We start from the raw sequence: 19,978 nt of genomic DNA on the forward strand, positions 1-19,978 counted from the left end.
ACGTGACTGTCATCCTGGGAGCTTGACACAGTTTTGTATATATTGTATCTATTTCATTATTTTCTTCTTTTTGATTTTAATATTAGTACTTCATTAAAGTAGTTTAGTTCATTCTAAATCTCCTTATCTCTTCCTCTCCTCTCTTTTAGGGGGAGGGGGAAAGGCCATCTGTCATTCTGGTTTTGGTAAATTCAGCTGAAACCATGACACGCGTCGTAACATGAACATTTGTGCAGATTGCCATGTATAAGAGCAGCAGCAGGGGTTATTTCTAGCCAAGCCTGTTTAAATGCATTTAATGGTTTATAATCAGGTTCTTCACGGCGCAGAGAGGCAAAACGGAAACAGCAGAAAGAACTTTGCATCTAAACAGGAGTCAACTGACAGCGGGGCATGAGCATAGCACTGGACTAGCAAAGAGCTCCAGAAGCTGATGTCTTATAAATTCTGTTCAGTCCTGGGTTAATTTTATTCCTGGTCAGGCAAGCCCCAGATGAGAATATACAAACCCTCAGGAAACGTCGCTGTTGACGTGAACTGGTTTTGGCTGCTCTGCTCTTTCTTTGTGTCCCCTCCCGGAGTGTGCTGCTGTAGTTACAGGATGGCCTGGGACACCTCCCCTGCATAGGAAACACAGCCAAAAAGCAGAGGTCAGGCCTGAAATAACAGAGGACTGCGAGCTCTTCGACTGACAGCTTTTAATGTGAGAATAGTCATTCAGCACTGGCATTTCTGCTGCATTAATTGCCATTAGTGTCATCCTTGCGGGAACACTAAATTCATTGCAAACCCTGAATTAGCACTCTCTCGTAATTCTTCGGTTTGTACTTAGGCATTACCATTTGCGGAGGCAGCACGTTCCAAGCAACTGGAGCAGAGACAAGGAATGATACTCAGCTGGCCCTTGGATGTTCAATCTAGCGAAGAAAAGAAGCAGAGGTCACACTTGTAACTGCGTATTTATGGGTCTGTTCTGGAAATTCACACAGCAGCTGCCAAAAAGGCCCCAGCTTTTGTCTCGGCAGCACCATTAACGTGCAGATGTGTGTCAGGGCTATCGGCTCGGAGCTGCTCAGCCCCGGGCGCTGGGCATCAGCCTCTCCCCGTGCCTGATTCTCAGTTCATTCTCCCACTTCCCTCCTGCCACCGACTCCTGAGACCCTGAGAGAAATCCTGGCCTAATTAAGGGGAAAATTTGCCACCATCTTTGATGGTTGTAGCGTTCCCACAACAAGGTCAAGGTCTCTTTGCAGAACACACCATTGGTATTTGACATGGAAACAGAAGAATGTGAAACAGGGATGGCCAGTATTTGCTGACGGTCCCAGCTTTTCTCAATCTGAAATTCCTGTTCACACTTTGCAAAACCCATCGCTTTGCAAAGCTCAAGGAAAGATTTGGAATTGGAAATCACAATAATTCAAAATTGTCCTTGAATGGCTGTTGACCCAAATTCCCTTTTCCCAGATGAAAGGAGCCACTGGCTTCCCCGGGGCAAAAAGCAGGAAGGACAAAAGCAAAGCCCCAGAACCTACTCTGTTCTATCAGAGGAGAATTATTTCCTAAGGGGGAAATCCAATCAATACTTTGCAATTTTCTAACAATCCACGAATCATTGCAATTACACAGAGATAATTCAAGCTTTCCAATCCAGCTGCTAAATTTGAGAAAAACATACTCTTCACACTCACTACCCCAGCTTGACATGTCAGTCAGAAAAAAAACCTTCAAGTATAAAATCCACCCCCTGAAATAAAAAACCACTCTATTTTTAAAACCCTGGGACAACTTAAAGGGTCTATGATGTAGAAGGAGTTTGATTTTTCACGTAATTCCACGACAGAGGTGGGAGTAATGAAAGTGCATGGAGTCGACAGGTATTTTTCTGTTGATAACTCACTGGAATTCCAGCATCTGCTATCTTGTTTTTCTAGTTCTACAGCTCTAAGAAAAGAACATATAAGAAGAAATGAGCCCAATCAAATTATTTTCTACATCAGCCTTTTCTTTCTTAATCATAGAGTTGGAATAAGAAAGGACTTGGATCTGAACAGGGACCTATCCAAAATCAAACCTCATCCTGGTTTTGCCGATCTCTAGGGATCCCTGTGGCACTGAAGAAAAGAGTGGGAAGGGAGCACTGCTAGAAAAATTAACGACCTTCTGGAGATGCTTTTTCGCTAGGATGATATTACGGTAAGCAGAAAGGAAGGGAAGTTTTCAGTACGTTTTGGGAACAGGAATTGAATGCAACAGACTGGATGACTTGGTGTTTCTTGCAATGACTGTCAAAATGAAGTCATCAGTTTCCTGCATCCATTTTGGACTCAACACGCATCTCCTTGTCTGTGTCTGCTGTCTCCAGAGACATATTAGCAAGATAATACTGGCAGCTCCAGGATAATTGCTGGCCAAGATACAATTTCTGAGACATGGCTCAAAATCTTCTTCTTCTTACTACACCCTGCCACAGGGTTTTATTTCCTATCTAGGGTCAAAATCTGCTTGATGTTGGTGTTGCTACCAGACAAACACAATGTCAATGACAGCAGTGCACGCATTATCACACACCCCATCATCTTCTAATTTGGATTCAAAAGCTCAGCCCTGGAGAATTAAGAAGGCAGCTTTATTTCTGTGGCCAATTCATTCGCTGCTGCAACAACCAACAGAGCTGGCTGGCTGTGCTCAGTGTGGCGATGCTTGTTCTGAGGCTGTACAATTATCCAGGAAGCCAGGCTGAGACTATAAAACTTTGCTCATTAAGATCATTAGAGGGCTGTCAGATGGAACAACTGGGATGGCTTTGATCTGGCAGAATACCCTTCCTCCTGCTCCCAGACCTTGGGAACCATCCAGTTCCCCATAATTATTTTTTTTTCCAAGTCATTCAAACAATACTCATTGGGTTTTTTATAGGGTGCAACAACTTCTTCGGGCAAACTGGGGGGCTGTAACAGCTATAACAAGATTAATTTATTAAATAGAAACCCTGATATTTCAATGATTCCTCTATAAATACGTTCATAGTTGGGTTTGCCAAGAAAATGACAAAATGTTGCTCATAATCCCAAAGACATTCCCTATAAATCCACTAGGTGTCCTACTGTTTTCAAGCAATTAGGCACAAGGTTTGTTTGGGGTTTTTTTTCCTAGTTTTGCCAGTGAGGAATTAGTTTGAGTCTTTAGTGGAATTAGGTCTGGATTTGCAGGTTGAAGGAACATGTACGTATGGTTTGTGCGACACAACAGGACATCTGGCTCACAGTAGCAGCTCTTTTGGCAAATGCCACTCATGTTTCCCACAGAGACCACCTCAAGGTTAGAGGCTGGAAGACAGAAAGGAAAAGAATCTGCCTTCCTCTCTTGGGAATGCTAAACGAGATCCATCAAAGCCAAATCCTCTTCTCAGTCAACCTTGAGCATCTATTTATAGGGCTGCTAAAGTGAGCCCAATGCTGACCTCAAAGGTGGTGGCAACACGCATTAACCTTCATCAGCGCCACTCTGCTCAGGCTGCAGTTTTGACATTCCTGGTCCCTGCTCCAGTCCCTGACGGATGTCCCTCTGCCTGCCAGCACTCCCACCTCTCTGCAAAGGCCAGCGCGGCACCCTCTGACGAGGTGCTCTGTCACTCCAGACACAGAGGGCATATCAAATGCCTACTAAGAAAAGCAGGCTGAAAAAATAGCCCAAGGATAATTTCTCCATCCCAGAAAATACTTGGGGTGGAGCGTGGCCATCAGAAAGTAGCCGGCTGCTCCTTCCCTGCGTGACCCAGAGCACACACACAGTATCAAGCTGTGCTATTTGGGACATCCCTCGACCACCTTGGGATTTGTTACTTGCACCAAGTCCCAGCAAAGCAGTCTAGACTTCTCTGAAACAGTTGTCTCCTAGGCATCTAAATCCCATCTTTCATTATTCCAGTGTCTTTCAGCGCTCAGAAATGGGTATTTGCAATATATTGGTGAGGGATGACTACAGGGTGATTTTTATGGTCTCGTCACTGAAGCACAAATCACATTCTGTATAAACCCAACAGCCTTACCCTCTGCTGAGTGTGACTGTTGCATTTGCAGACTCCCCTCTCATTCCCTCTAGTTTCACAGGGGTGCCACATCTTGATTTTACCCCAGATCTACATGAAGAGAAAATTAGGTTTGTTTTCTATTTTAAAAATGCCAGAGGCAAAGATGCTCTCAAACAATGAATTTATCTCCTTTTCTGTAGGTGCCTCATGGCAGAAGTACTGCCCACGGCTATTGGCCGTGCAAATAGGCACCGGGCAAGGTGTCAGCACCAGCTTAATCATGAGCTGCAAAGGGAAATCAGAGGGGGAACAAGAGCCTCCTGTCCCTGGCCCATCAGGATTCCTTGCCATCAGGCACGGCGCATCACGGGACATGCCTAGCATCTGGCCTGTGCCATGTGTTACTGTGCTGCCTCTATTCCGTTGCTGTTTGTGTTGAAGGTATGACAGTCAGTTTCCTGACAACCCGCAAGGAGAAAAGATACTCCAATCTTCCGACTGTATGTATATATAGGTACCTGCTGTAGTACCATCCGTATGCAGTGTGCACCATATGCTGACTGTGAAAGAGTTTAACCTGGTCCAGGGCATGTGTTTGCTGTTATACATAACAAATACCTCAAGCCTTGCCATGATTCGGTGCATTATGCGTGGGAGCCATCTGGTCCTGTAGCTTCAGCAGCAAACTGAAAATTTGATAAAAGCACAAACAGTCACAATGAGAGACTGAAAAGATGTGTTGATATTCCAAGCAGGAGTCTCCTTCCATAGGGAGTAATCTCATCAGCCATTGCCTCTTTCCTGCTCCTTTCTCTGGAAAGCTGCTGTCAGACAGGTTGCACTCTCAGCTCTGTGAGTACACACACCTTTGGGATGCTAAAAATGAATTTTGTGTGCTTGAGCAAACCTTCTGGGACAAGATTTTTCTCAGTAGCCAGCTGTGCAGTGAGCAAGATGTGCAAGATGTTTGCAGCAGAGCACATGTTATGGAGCTGAGATTGATCAAGAATTCTGGCTGGTTTAAAATGCACTCTCAATTATGATTAGTCATTAATATTGTCTCACCACTTATGGCTTTGACAGACTGAAAGGAGGTCCATCTCAGCTTGCCTAGATATTCTCAGCCCTGGACTGGAGATGTATTTTGCTGGGACTGGAGCACCAGGGGAGCAACAAGGAACTCGATGCAGTGGATGGGGTAGAGTTTGGGATGGCTTGGATTTGACCAAGAGCGTGCGTATAACTTGGCCAGGATACTGGGTTACTAAAACTGTCTTAATTAGATTTTGGAGCCAGACCAGGTTTCCCCCATCCTGACCCTGGTTTCGGTTGTTTGGGGGGCACAGGGAAGGCAGGCAGACAGAAGATGCCTATTTTTGTAAGTCTCTGCAGGGAATGCACACGCGTCAGACAGGTACACATTTGTTTCCTCTGACACTGAATTAATGGGAATTGATGTATCGATTCTGCAGTTCTCCTAACGATTGCTTCAGGTTTTGGCCTGTTTCCAAGCTGGTTAAATGCGATGTGCACACAGTTCAAGACAGGTATTTAATTACTCTAATATGAATACAGTTTAAAAAATTCAGCTCCCTGTGAAATCCAGAAGATAACAGCATTATGATCATGCAAATAATGCAGCCATTCCCGCTTTATATACCCTATTTTCATGCCCAGCTACTCCTTTTGGCTTTATACAATCAAGCTCCTCCAAAATCACAGAATTATTAAGATACTTGCCACTATTACGAATTCATTCAGTATTTTTCATCTTGTTTTTTTTTTCTTACCTGATTGAGAGTACACTGTTTAGACCAAATGCAATCAGCTGTTAAGTGTTTGTGGAGAGTACTCAGGATTATGGTAGGGCTCTACAAACAATGAATATGTTACTGCCCTCACTATTGTTATTGTTACTCAATAATAACCTGAGTCGGTCATTTGCCAGCCTCAAGGGTTAAAACTGACTGTCTTTGTGGATATTCCCACATTTAACTAACTAAATACTGCCAAAGTACCCACCTCATATACTGTATTTGTAGACTATTGGAACATCTCTGTGCCACGCAAGCTCCTGGTCTAAGATAGAGAAAGCATCTTGTATTAGGGATGGAGTAAGTCTTGTATTTTCTTGCTTTGATCACCGTGTCTCTGCTTTTATGATCTCACCAGGAAAGTTATTTGATGTTTCTTTATTTTGAGTGTCAGCATGGCTCCTGCAAATGTTTGAAGTCATCCTTGTATTTCATTTATTTTCTGGCAAAACAGCATCCATCTGGAGTTTAAGAATAGAACATATAAAAAACTGCATATGACTCCAAAGCACAGAACATAGAATTTCTGGGGAAAATTCTCTTCTCAGTTACACTTACATAACTCTGGAGTAGCATCTTCATCTTTCTCACTGTTACTCTGAAACCCATTTTAATTTCATTGTGTCAAACCCAAAGGATCTACCATATACGGCTAAATCCGATTTCATCACAACTGTTGTAATTTCCTAAACGAACTTACAATCTCTGAGGAAGTACATAAAGATGCATTTACAGTACATGGGCCTCAATACTCCAAGAAATATGCTGCTGATGGTTGTTCTCTGTTAGTAGTTTTCCATGCAAATAAAAATACGATGCAGGTGGAGAATGGCTGAACTCTCTGGAGCAGAGATTTCCTCCTTATGCAGAAGCAGAGAATCTGTGCTGTATGGCTGAGCTCGTTTGTAAAACTTCATGTTCAACAGCTCCTTCTTTAAACAAAGAAATAGTTTGCTCTAAATTGTTTGATATTTATTTTGTATAACTCTTTTCCTTGGCTGTCCATGCTATAGAAATGCTGTTATGCTACCAGAAGACAGATTGCCTGGACTGGAAGCCCCAGCCCTGATTCAGGGAAGCACATGGTTTCCTTACAATGATTATGATGAATATAATTACTATTCAGTATATGGTGCAATTGTTTTTGGTGTTTAAAACAGAACAGAACAAAACAAAACAAAGCCATTTTGGAAAGGAAAACACAGCGCTAGAAAAAAATAATTGTAAAATAGGAAGTGGTTGACCTTCAGGAGATAACTCCATCTATGGTGTCTGCTCTCCAGTGTTTCTAGTGATCAGAAAATGGAAAGAAAGGATCCCATTAAATATCCCAATACTGCTTTAGAAAATAATGCACCTCCTTTTCTGTAGGTATAACATTTTATATCTCCTGTTGAACAGCTGCTAGTGTCAAAGGCCAAGCAAGCAGTACGTGGAATGCAGAGCCTGAAGTTTTTCAGCGGTCGCTGAAGGCAAAACCATCTAAAGCTGTAGCAGATGTTCGCTTGCTTCCTGTCTGCTTATCAGCCCCGCAAAGACACTTCGTCTTTGTACTTGTTATGCCAAGTGTAACTATGGAGATCTAATACAAGCTGCGCAATAGCGATACGGTGAATAGTCCTTTACGTATTTGGTTATGAATGATCAAGCAAAATATTATGGTTTCTAAGAATTGTCTCAAATTTTTCCGTATGTACATTAGTCATTCCCCTCGCATGACAAGAAAATGACAGCGTACAAAATAATTTAAAAGAAAAGTACATTGCTGCAGCTCTATAAAGCTGAATTTATGTAACATTAAGGAATTGTTGCTCACTGGAGCTTCCATAGGATCCTTTCCAGTCTGACCTGCCCTTTAGACTGAGGCGGTTGCCAGAGAGGAGTCCATGCAACACATTTATGTTACAGCAACTGAACACAGTTACATGCTGTGCTTGATGGTAGTTGCAGGCTTTAGGTTAAAAAAAAAAAAAAAAAGTGAATTAACATCTGCTGGTTACATTTCTGTGGTGAAATTCTTCACTGACTTCCATTCGCATTCCTTTGTATAATGGGCAGAGGGAAGATGTTAGTTTGGCCTCACTGTGTTCACATTTTATATGCCGCTTCTAATACACCACAAAATAAGGAGCAGTACATCTCAACTGACTGTATTCCTCCGAGGCCTTGAATATGCTACAGAAGAGAGTTCATAGCTGTCAATTTAAAAATCAGTTACACTGAAGAGTTTTTGTTGAGTAATCTAGGTGCACCTCAGCTGTTTTAATTCCTGTTTATATTCATCATGAGCTCCTGTAAATGGTAACTTTAATATGAATGACTATATGCAAGTGTTAAAACAGTATTCTATCTATTTTAGGGCTTTGAGCTAGTTTAATGAGACTGATTTTTACACTGATGCATTTAAATTGACATGCATTCCCACTACAGGCAAGTCCCAGGGCAATTAAGCTTACTGCTTAATAGGCAGGAGTTCTTTTTCCTCCATAAATGAGAAGAAATAAAGGAAATTACGTAAATCCTAGCACAGATGGTTTTGCTTTAATTTTTTAACAGTAACGAAAAGGATGTTTTGGAATGTTTCCTCTGCCCATGTTGAAACTGGAAACCAAAAGCGACAGCATTGGCCTATCACTGGTATACATGGTTATAGATATTCCCATGGGAAACCAAAGGTTTCAGAGCAGCAGTGGCTCTGCTGGTGTTTGCCACGTTTCATATAATGCTATCAAGGAGAAAGAGCACTAGGTAACCATTACTGCCACTTTTAAAATGCTGGTAGCGCTGCAAATCTGTGCTGGCCTGGAAAATGCAAGTAGTGGGCACAATGGTTCCTTGAGTAGTCCTTCTACGGGTGATAGTCTGCTCTATTACAGCATTAGGGCCCATGTTCTCGAAGGAAATTAAACACTTTGGGACGACTGGTTCCAGGGGAAGGAGGTATGGATATTCCTTTGAGAAAATGAGATTCCAAACAAAAGCTGTAGACCTAAGATTCAGTCCCGTTCCTTTCTCCAAAGGCAAGCAATGACAAGGGCAATGCATGAAGCAAAAAAGTTGTTGAAAATGAAGATATGACGGACTTCACGCAAAGGACAGATTTGCAGGGAAAAGATGGATTTGATGAATGCAGAGATGGAAATTGCCTGAAGCATCTGGGAAAACACCACAAGAAGTATGAAGCTGAAGGAGGAAAAGGGGAAAAAAGGGAACACAGGGATCAAACTTGTATGAGTTGGGAATGTGGAGGTAAGCATAGTTCTTTGAGTGAGCTCCTGGAAGGGATGCAGCAAATAAATTTAAAAACCAGCATACTGCTACTATGATTGGGCAAGGGATTTTTCAGCTGAAGTATTTGAAAACAGAGATCAGTATCTAGACTTAGACTGCAAGGGGTAGCACAGTAGGAAGCAGGATGGATGAGATGGCTTAACAGGGCTTCATTGTAGTCAAATTAATTCAGTTTAAATAATTAATTCTCTTTTAAATTGACTCTACTCTGCACACTTGACATTAAGGAAAAGCTGCTATTCCCTGGCCTTCTGGTAAATGCTTTTGCATCTATTTTCCATTGTTTCCTTCTTCAAAAAAATCCTTGTCACTAACAGGAACCATCAGCAGCATGGAACAAATTGACTTGCCAAGGACATTTCCTCCCATCTCATTATTTATACTGGAAGTATTGGTTTTTGTATTAAGAGTCAGACTGTGATTTTAAAAAATTGCCGTATATTAAAATATTTTACTGTCATTACACGTCAAATTCAAACTTTGTTATGTGAATTACTTCCATTGCATCAACATTTGGTCATAATTTTTTCAAGGAGGTGATCAAGAAGTTTAATTAATTCACAGTTCTCTCTGCCTACCTCGTTATATAGAGCTCCTTACTGTTGCAGCAGAGGGCCTCCCCCAGGTATGAATTGGATGAGATATGTCACTCTCCCTCTTCTGCTGTCAGCGCATTGATTTTGAGACTTACGTGGATGAGACTGAGCAGATCCATAGCATTATTTGGGGCAGCTTGGGCTAAACAAATAGGTTTTACGTTCTCCTCTCAAGGTGGTTTGCTTTGTGTTCACTTTCATCTCCTGTCACCTCCAGGTTGTGGACCAGCTGCTACAAAAGCGTTCATCTCCTCTGAACTTCCATGTAGAAGCGGCAGTGCTATTATGGCAAAGGAATACGAAGGTAAGTTTGAGTTTTGACTGCACGAGGCATCTGTTGAGGTTTGGGGCTCCTTCGCGTAAGCTGGACCAAATCCTCAGATTGCTCAGAAAAGGGCAGAAGCTTGGTCTGACCTATATTCACAGTGACTCACTGGTGAGATTTACTGTTGTTCCTTTGTTTTGCTTCTGTTTCCCAGCAGTTGCTCGTATTTTAAGCAAGTACACTCTTACCTAACCGAATCGATAGATGAGTATAATTAGGACCCAATATAATAACGCCAGTAGTTGTAATAATATAAGGGAACATTCCACAGCAGTTACAGAAGAAAAGGATTTCAGATAATCAGGAGAGGAGTTGGGCAGTGATACAGATTTTAAAAAGTACCCAAGATAAAATAACAGATACTAAAAATATCTATATTGCGATGAAATCCTCATGACTCGGTACTTGAGCCAACCTCCATTCTTTAGCAATTAGTAAGAAAATCCCCCAAACAGGGTAGATTGTGGTGTATCACCTTACTCTCATGGGCTTACACTTACACTTCGAAGAACTATCTCACACCGAAAAAGGATAGACACAGGTCTCACTTAACACGGCAACTGCAATATTTTTCTGAATATGTTCTGTAGCTGTAGCTTTTAAAAAATTGGTGGTTTTATTTCTACTTAGGAAAATATCTAATAATGAATGCTCTGGATCTTGAATGGCAAAAGCACTGACAGCAGGGCCTGAGATGCATTCTTTTAGTCAACCAGAACATATATTTAAATACCTGTGGCTCTCTAGCTAACAGTGGAGGAGTGATGAATCCAGCTTGCAAACAGAAACATTCAAGTGCTGGTTTTTTCCTTCTTTTTCTTTTCTGCATAACGTGTTTCCTGACTAGATGCAAAAATTTGAAAGTATTGAAAGTGCTGTAAGTATTGAAAGCATTTTGAAAGAAAAGCATTTTGAAAAGTGCTTTGAAATGCTGTAGAGATTCAGAAAAGCAGAAAAGCTGTGTTATGAGAACATCGGCTATAATCTGGGTCAGATTTTCAGTGCAGATGTGTCAGATACATTTTCTTGGAAACCCTCCATGACAGTTAGTGAGAAGAGTGACCCAATGTTTTCTCACCGTACAAAATAACTGTTCTGTTGGGTGATGTCATGTGGATGAAGCACTGCTTGTATTTCCAAAGCCATGTCCTGTTTAAGCTTGTTCGGGAGCAGAGATTTTTCTCTCAGCACAGTTTCAAAGAGAGAGTCTAGCAAATCTCTTTGGTAAATCTTGACTGATCTCAATCTGGCTTGTCAGTTTTCTGAATTTTAATGATCTGGGTTTATTTCCAGATAATGACTATTTATGTAAATGAGTTGCTTTATAAATAAATATGGAAATTATTCCATAATATTAATTACAGGCTTTATGGTTCACATACTTAATACACTAAAGGCAAATGGTGATGTGGATTGTCTTTGAGTTTATTAATTTAGTTATTTTGGTGGTTTGATTTATTTTAACCTGACTTACGTACGTTGGACAGTGTTTGCTGAACTAAAGCCTGCTATGGTATGTGCCTGGATTTATCAAAGGATATTGAGGGACAATACAAATCAAAATGCATCATACAGTGGTAGTAGTAAATGGAAACCCAGATTTCAGAATGTTTTTCTCTAAGAATCAAATAAATTAGTTTTACTCGGAGAATCTCAGCTTAAGTGTTGTTATCCATTTACTCAAAAATTAGGTAGTTTTAAATTAATTATAATCCTTTGCACTTATATAGCTGCTTCTCTTGAGAATCTCAATAGTGTTCTACAAACATTAATTAAGCCTAATAGTACTCCTGAGAAGTGGTTAACTGATAGATATACTTCACTTAACCCATCACGATATAAGTGATCTCTAGAACAAAATACAGAAACCTTAAACAGCAGGACTATACAAGAGTTCAGAGCCTGAAGTCAGTATCTTAGCCAGACAAAACTGTGGGGAACATTTAGAAATGTGGAATGCAATTACTTGGCCTAGACATGATTTGAAAATAAATGAAAGCGCAAATAATAAGGAACTGAGGTCCCTAGTGAAGGAAAGTGGGTTTATATCTGAGATAAGATACTCACAGCACCACAGTATCACGTGGATGATGAATTGGACCGATTCAGAGAACAGATTATTTCCAGAAATCGCCTCCAGATGGGCCGAAGAGCACGAGTCCAAACCGAACCTTTAAGGCTGCTGCATGAACAGCAGCGATAGCAGTTAAGTCTTTACTCTCACTCCTGAGGGTACAGGGGCTCCTGAAAATAGCAACAAAACAGCAGTATCAGTGTGTACGCTCATCACACACATCAGTCTGTATAGCAGCCCAAGACTGTTATTTTTGCTGGCGAATCTGCATGCATAATTTCCTTCCTGATATTACTCCACAAACAGAAGCTTTTGTTATCTTGCTTTGCTCGATGAGAGCAATACTTAAAATGGGTTAGTGCTTGAACAGACAACAGGTTGGGTTTGGTACGTGCATTAGGACTTGGACCATCCTCAAGCAACCCTTCTGCTGTCCCATTCCCAAAAAAATCTGCTGCAAATATTTGCTTGGGAGCTTCCAGTGTCTACTGGAAGAGCCATTCCAGAAACACGCTCCAGCTGTACGTACTTATTTGCCCACTAACAACAGGAGAAGAGGTACAGCATCACTCGCTTGACAGCCTTAAACAGCAACACAGCAAAGCACGATGTTAATTGTTTTCTCATCGTTTAATGCCAATGGGCATCCAGTGGGTCTCCTGTCATTTGATATTCGGTAGTTGCTGCAATGCCTCACGAATAGTTTCAGCATTTGCTGAGGGAAACTTTACGATGCACCATTTAAGTTCTCTAACGCACCCTCTGAAATCCTGAGGAAGCAAATCAGCCCTGAAAAGTGAAATGATAATGAGTTTGCCTCAGATTTTTATTTATAGAAATGACTTGGAAACATCTGGGTCCGCTCTCTGGATACATTTTCTATCCTTTTTGTTTCCCAGCATTTCTGTGCTTTTGGGACTACAAACTCTCACATAAGTATTGGCAAGAAACCCTTGCTGAGAAAGTCTACCTGCTGGAGAAAAATCTGCTCATTTTACCCAAGTGGAATGCCTAGACAGTGCAATTAGACTTTATCTTTACTCATATGCAATAAAGTTCGTTATTTGCATTTTGTGAATTTTAATTCATTACATAGATGACTCTGACGCCTAATGAACCCCCCTGCAGTGCTTCTGCCGAGTTCACTGGCTTTTGGATCAGGCCCTGTGTCCGCTTCATTTCCCCATATTTTTGGCTGCTTCAGTAAGTTCTTTATCTAGAAAAGGGTCTGAAATTTCTTTTTTTTTTTTTTCATGCATGCATGGTATTCTATTGCCTTTTTTATAATTTATAATCTGTAGTTTCCCTGGAGTGCAAAAGCTTTTCAGAAATACTATACTTGAAGCAGTAAAAGGAAGGGTGATTGCACTGTTCTACTGCTGCATCATAATATTTTAAAAATTTATTATTTTTTTATCTGTCCTAGAATTTAATCATTCCAAGCAGGGACAGTCTCTTTATGTCAGAAGAGAGAAATTCTAGATCTTCAAATATGCATATATTAAAAAACCCTATGAAGATGTTGCTTCATTTCCAGTGTGATTCCAGCTTGCCAAAGGCTCCATTTTATTTCATAATCTTCCGGCTGTCGATCCATTACTGCTCCGTGAAGTGGGTAACTGGACAGGGTAAGGCAATCCATCCTCTGAAATGCAGAGTGTTGCTTTGCTGGTTACATGGTTCATAATTATGCATTATAATTATCTTTATAGTTATCTTTACCAAAGTTACAGATATGTTATGTCTCTTTGAAAGATGTTCTATTGGGTCCTTTTGGAGTCCCACTTCTTCCTCCCTGTAGACATAAACGAGCAGCGCACATAGCACAGTCAAGAGAGTTCAAAAGGAATAAAACTGGTAAGAAAGTGAACAGATCAAGACCCAAATTGCATAGTTAAGCAACTGAAATAGTTTTGCTTATGGAAGGCAGTCTCTGCCAGGAACTACTATGAATAGTAATAGTGGCTTTTCGGCTTTCTTTTTTTTTTTTTTTCTGAGCATGGCTGAGCCCTTATGAATTATAAGTAGTCAAATCTCACAATCCTGGGAGAAAGTCTGTTAAAACCCTATCCTGGGACGGGGAAGTTCTCCATTCCTTTCCTGGCTCTGTCACTGACCATCTGCCACTTGTCCTCTGCCTGGCTTGAGTTTACCCACGTGTAAAATGCACTTAAAATAAGCTAAACCATACTTTGAAAATTACTTCAGTGCCATGAGCTAGAAATTTGGGGTTGCAATGTGGGAAAAAAATGGTTCTGTGGTTGCCAGTCCATACAAACCTTGTGTGTCTCCCCTGGCTGTGCTCCTGGGGAGGCTAAATCTGGCTGAGAGTGCTCCACCCTGCACTTGCAAGGCAGCAGAATACCACATTAAGCACACTTGATGCCTGCCCACCTGCAAGTTGTTAACTTGTTTAATTAACTTACTATGCACAACAAGAATCTCATCCAGCACTCACTGGAATTAATAGGAAGACTTCTGTTGACTTAATGATCTTGGGGTCCGTCTCCAGATGTGTGCAGAGACCACTGCCTGGAGATCCCCAATGCTCCCGCGAAGGGAAAGGCTTTGTTTGGCTGACACACAAATATATTTCCGTGCCATGAGCCTGCAGGAGCTGGGCACACAGCAAATCTGTCTCTGCCTATACAGTAATACTATTCACTGATGCTACTCGTTATTGAGAAATAAGAACAGCACTATAGTTACTATTTTTCTTAGACCCTTTTGCACGTGTGGCTTTAGACAAGCCTTAACGTGGAAAATTGATGACAAGCTATGCAGGAAAGCCTTGCGGTTAGATATAAGTTAGGAAAGGTGACTTGATAGAGGTGGTGACAAGCTAATAATGAAATGGAACACTGCAATTAAACGTGCTGGTGGGGAAGAAAGTGTGCCACAGCGCAGAGAGAAAGTGAGAAGCAGGTAGGTCATGGAGAGAAAGCAGAGGAGGCTCAATGGAATCGGGTGGGAAGGAGGGGGAGATGTAACAACAAGACAGACAGGACAGAGATAAGCACTGTGTTACCTGCGATGGTAGGATTGGACAGAAACTATTTCGTTTGGTGTTTGTTATCAGGCCTTGCACGGTGAGATCCGCGTCCCTGGCTGCGATTTGTTGGCATTGACACAACATGTAATTAAAGGCAGATAAATCCTAGAAGGACAGAAACGGTAGAGGAAAATTAACAGGTCGGGCTATAAATAAACAGCAAATCAAAGATGTCTACACAAAGTGTTACCTATGACATAAGCCAAAAAGTATGAAAAGTACCACAGAATGTTTAAGAATTATGTTTCTGTAGAACTGAAGTTTCCAATAGAAATAGTCAAGAATATTTTAATGGTTTTGAACCTAAACTCTGAGAGGTGAACTATTCATACATCAGTGCGGTATGATTTTGCCTCAGTTTACAGGCAGCTGAAACAATACTCTCAGAAGTAGGAACAGACCCATTAATCTTGGATGTTAACGCTGAAGCCTAAAAATTATGCCTACATGAAAAACAAGCAAGGGCAGAGAGTACAGAATAGTTTGCACATCAAAATTACTAACACAAGGCAGAAGATGGACTTCATTATTGCTATTTATTTGAAAAACATTTCCAGGATTAAAATATACCAGAAACTGTCAAAGGATTTAGAAAAATTTCTACAGCACACTAAATAATTTAAGGACTCTCTACAGAACACAGACCGGCTTGCTGCAAAAAGTACTGAGGTTCTGGATTCTTCATCTCTCACTCACTCCACTGTATATTGCTGAGAGAGAAAACATCTTTATGGGTGTGGCTGGAAGCTCATTTTACATAAAAATACAAGGAATGGGCAATGGTCTTGTAGTCCCTGCCTGGGATAAGGGTTTGACACATTCCTTACTGTGCTGTCTGCTGAAATAAAATAAAAAAAAAAAAAAAAAAAAGAGGCAGACTCACCTCACAAATATCAAACCTGGCAGCACAAAGCTGTGCCTGCGTGTGCGAGCTTGCACATGGTGCTTCTGCCCGGGTAGAGCCTGGCTTGTGTCAGCCGCTCCGTCTCCATGCCAGGGGTAGGAGGAGCAGCATTTCTGCTATAAACAGTCATATTAATAAAAGCACGTGGGGGGAAAAAAAAAATCTCTTATTTTGTACTTTTCGCTTTTATATTCTTCTATTTGGTCAGTTGTTTTTTTTCAGAGGGATGAGGTAAACCAATACAGTAGGTTTGAACACAGGTAAACATTTACACTCCAAATTCAGAACTTTGTATTAATTTTCTGTCTTTATAACCAGCCACATCTAAACCCTCCAGCCAAACGTCCAGAACTGAGGGAAGCTTGAATTCAAAGCCAAAATTGTACGGTTGGAGCCTATCCCTTAAACATCGCTTCAAAAATAGCACGCTGGTATAAAATTTTGAAACCCAGGGTTGCCGTACACCAGGTGCCAGAAAAGTCACATTTCTGTGTGTCGGCAGGAGCGGGAGGACTCGGACTCGTTTCGTTGGGCTCAGCAACTTCTTGACACGCTGCACTAATCTCAGCCGCACGCTCTTAGAAGATTATTTTTGTCTAGGGTTCTTTTCTAGCCTTGGATGCAACCACCCGGGCGGCGCGGGTTACATCCAGCCTGCAGAAAACCCCTCGTTCTCCAGACAGCCGCCACCTCCTCCGGATCCTGCCGACGGGCCCCGCAGGTGAGCCAAAGACTGGCAGATTTGGGCCGGAGATTAATTTATTTTTAAATTAAAGGTGCTGCCGGCGTAGGGAGGGGTGCAGCAAGGCGGAGTAGAGCCGAGCCCGCTCGTCGTATTTTAGGCTGTGCTGAGGGCGTTCAGCTCCCCCCCTCAGGGTTCAGGGCGGCCGGCACCTCGCCGCTCTCTGAGGGGAAAAAGGAGGGAAGCGGGGGCCGCCGAGCCGAGACCCCCGGCTGGCAGGCCCGCCCTGTCATAGGGAGTCCTCAGAGCCGAGTCGGGCGCCGGGGGCGGCCGCGCAGTGCCGCCGGGCAGCGCGATGGCGGCGGGCCCACCTCAGGCGCAGGACCCGGCGGGCGCTCTCCCGCCGCGATCACGAGTCGGCGCCCGCCTTCCCCCCCCCCGCCCCTCCCCGTGACAGCCAAGATGGCGGCGAGAGGAGGCGGCGCGGAGGGGAGGGGGGATCCCGCCTGAGACGCCCACACGGCGGGGAGGCGGCGAAGGCGAGTCGGGCTCCGCTAGGATGAGATAAGGGCGCGGGGACCGGCCGCGCTTTTCCCCTTTCCCCTACCCCCCCTTCACCCTCCCGCTCCTCGGCGCCGGGGACAGGAGGCGCCGGTGGCCGTTCCCCCTGCCCCGGGGAGCGCGGCCCCCGCCTGAGGTGAGGGCGGCGGAGGGAGCGCGCCGGGCTGTCACCGCGGTAGGGATGGGGGGGGGGGGGCTCGGGAGATATCGCGGGGAAGGGGCGCTATCGCGATCCTGGGCCGGCGGGGAAGGGGCGCCCGCCCGCCCGCGGCGCGCCGGGCTGTCAGCAGCGGGCGGGGGCCCGGCGTGAGGCCGGGCGAGGGGCTGAGGGGAGCCCGGGGGCGGCGGTAACTTTCCGCTGGGCCGCGGTGGGGTGGTGGGAGGAGGGAAACTTTCTCCTTTTCCCCGTTTCCCGCCAGGCCGTGGCCGGGTCGGAGCAGCGCACCCCCGGCCCCTCAGGGCTGAGCTGCCCGCGCCTCGGCCGAGCTCTCCCCGCTGACCTGCCATGTTAGAAAGGCCGGGCAGGAGCGGGCTGGGAGAGGAACCCTCCGAGGGGGATGTATGTGTGTATTTTCCCCAGATAAAAGGTGCAGTTTTTTCCATGCAGCCGTGGCTGCGTCAGCTGGAGTCGCACAGGTAGCGCTCAGCCTTGTGCATGCGTATTTTTATTACGACTTTCCCCTTGGCTCCCACCGCCCCGGGTTACTGTACACCTGGATTAATGCGGCACGCTGGACACGGTGGTAAAAATGAGCTCTGACATTTTTATTTTTGTTCCGTCATGATGTCTGCATGTAGCATAAGTTGCTGGCCAGGGGGTGATAATATTTAATAACTTCCTAGCGATGGTAGTTATTCTGGAGTCATTTCAAACAGGCTGCATTTAAAAACGTGCCGCCTCTGAGAATGTCGAGTTGCTAAAAATGAGGTTTTGACTTGGCACGTAATTCTGGAGTTTAATTTTTTTGAATTACCTGAGTAGAAGCGTAGTGTTCTGGACAGGTTTTTACTCCATTTCACAATTTTTTCTGGAACTGTTGCTCAACTAGAGGTTTCCGTAAAGAGTGTTACATTACAGTACATAATCTTTCACTTTCTGAATGATTAAACACAAATATTTAATCTTGGCAAGTATCTGTGGTGGTTTAAGAAAACTAATTGAGTTAGTCTAGCCAAGAAGGGTCGAGGGGGAGTAAATGGATTATTTCTGGTTTGTGTGTCTAGCATACAAGTCTTACTTTGTAAGAGTCTTCCCTTTCTCTTTTCTTTTTTTAAAAACTCATATATTTAGAGTATTGGTGAAACATGATCTTGCTTTTAGAGTATTGAGGAGTCTATAAGCACGTTTAAAATTAATGTTAAAGTGGATCTCCATCTGGTAAATGAAGCTAAGTTTTCTGGGGGTAATTGTGACTTGGCATTGAAATTGTTTAATTATCAAAAATAGAGCATTAGAGTTTTTGTGGTTAGCTTTTGGGGAAGGGGAAAATTGCATGGAGCCTTAAAGACAGAACAAAAAAAATTAAGCTTCTCTGCAGCTTTAAGAGCTTGTGTGATGTACATGTTTTCCTTATTCTAGAAACGTTAAGGTCCAGCTGGATGAAGTACTTTCCTCAAGTTTATGAGCAACTTCTGCTCCTTTGGAACAGGCTTTACCCAACGGCCTCTTCTAAATAGTGGATTTACTAGAAACTAGCATAAAAGATAAGATCTGTTTCTGTAAGCAGTAAGCCAAAAGGCACTAGGACCATTTTTCAAAATACAGGCTTACTTGGAAATGTTTTTCCAGTATGAAGGATGTTCATACATGTGAGTTTCCGTACTTTTTGTAGCAGTGTAGTTGCAGGTCCACATTTCTGGTGAACGGCTTGTTCTATATGCTTTACTTGGATATAACACCGTTATGGTGCTTAATGGAATTTTTATATGCTTTAATGGCGATATTAGCCATTTTGTAGTTAAGTAGCCATAGTTAATTATTAGTTAGTAAAAGCATAAATATTGACATAGCCTGGCACATACTATAGGACTCAGGTGAGCTCGCTGATTCAGGTCAAGCATTAGGAACAATGTAAATAACCTGGTCCTGTTTAAGATACGGGCTTGAAAGGGAAAGTAGCAAGGTAGAGAGTAGAGCCCAGCTAGTGCGCTGTTAACTACACTGAAGAGAATGAAGTTGTCTCGGGAAGATGTCTAACTAATACTACCCTTCTGTGTCACACTCACAAAGGAATTGTGGGCACCCCTGTTCAGAAGCCGGCATGGCAATTTCTAATCTATAGGATTTTGCACTAAAGGGTTTATTAATTTCTAGGTGAATTCCTGCTGATGTGTGTGATAGCCAGAGAAAGCTGTCTTGTGACCCTTCAAATAGGGGAAGAGATATATAGACAAGCTGAATAATGATAATAGGATTTGTTAATCTTGAGATTTTAAAACTGGCGAAAGAAATTTGCAGCATCACTTAAATATTCAACATCCCTTTTAGATTTCCATCATAGTTCCTAGCAACTGGAGTTTTGCAAGTCATAGTATATTGAAATGCTTTTTATAACAGCGGCTGTAGAAACAGTTGCACTCATGGGCAAACACCAGGGAATAGTTCAATAGCTACTGAGTCAAAACCTTTCTCATGCTTAAATATCT

At 42.9% G+C, this 19,978-nt stretch overlaps 1 long non-coding RNA gene across 1 annotated transcript; it reads right to left on the minus strand.

Moving 5' to 3' along the window:
• Positions 1-78: 78 nt before the first annotated feature.
• On the minus strand, positions 79-12,363 carry LOC141470056 (uncharacterized). The gene is made up of 8 exons (XR_012463482.1): positions 12,127-12,363; positions 9,717-10,014; positions 6,203-6,308; positions 6,056-6,112; positions 4,652-4,719; positions 4,052-4,141; positions 840-917; positions 79-620 (listed from the first exon to the last, which is right to left on the minus strand). It is a non-coding gene; the product is annotated as an uncharacterized lncRNA (long non-coding RNA).
• Positions 12,364-19,978: the final 7,615 nt, after the last annotated feature.

The sequence above is a fragment of the Numenius arquata genome, chromosome 11 (genome assembly GCF_964106895.1).
Source record: "Numenius arquata chromosome 11, bNumArq3.hap1.1, whole genome shotgun sequence".
Classification (NCBI taxonomy): domain Eukaryota; kingdom Metazoa; phylum Chordata; class Aves; order Charadriiformes; family Scolopacidae; genus Numenius; species Numenius arquata.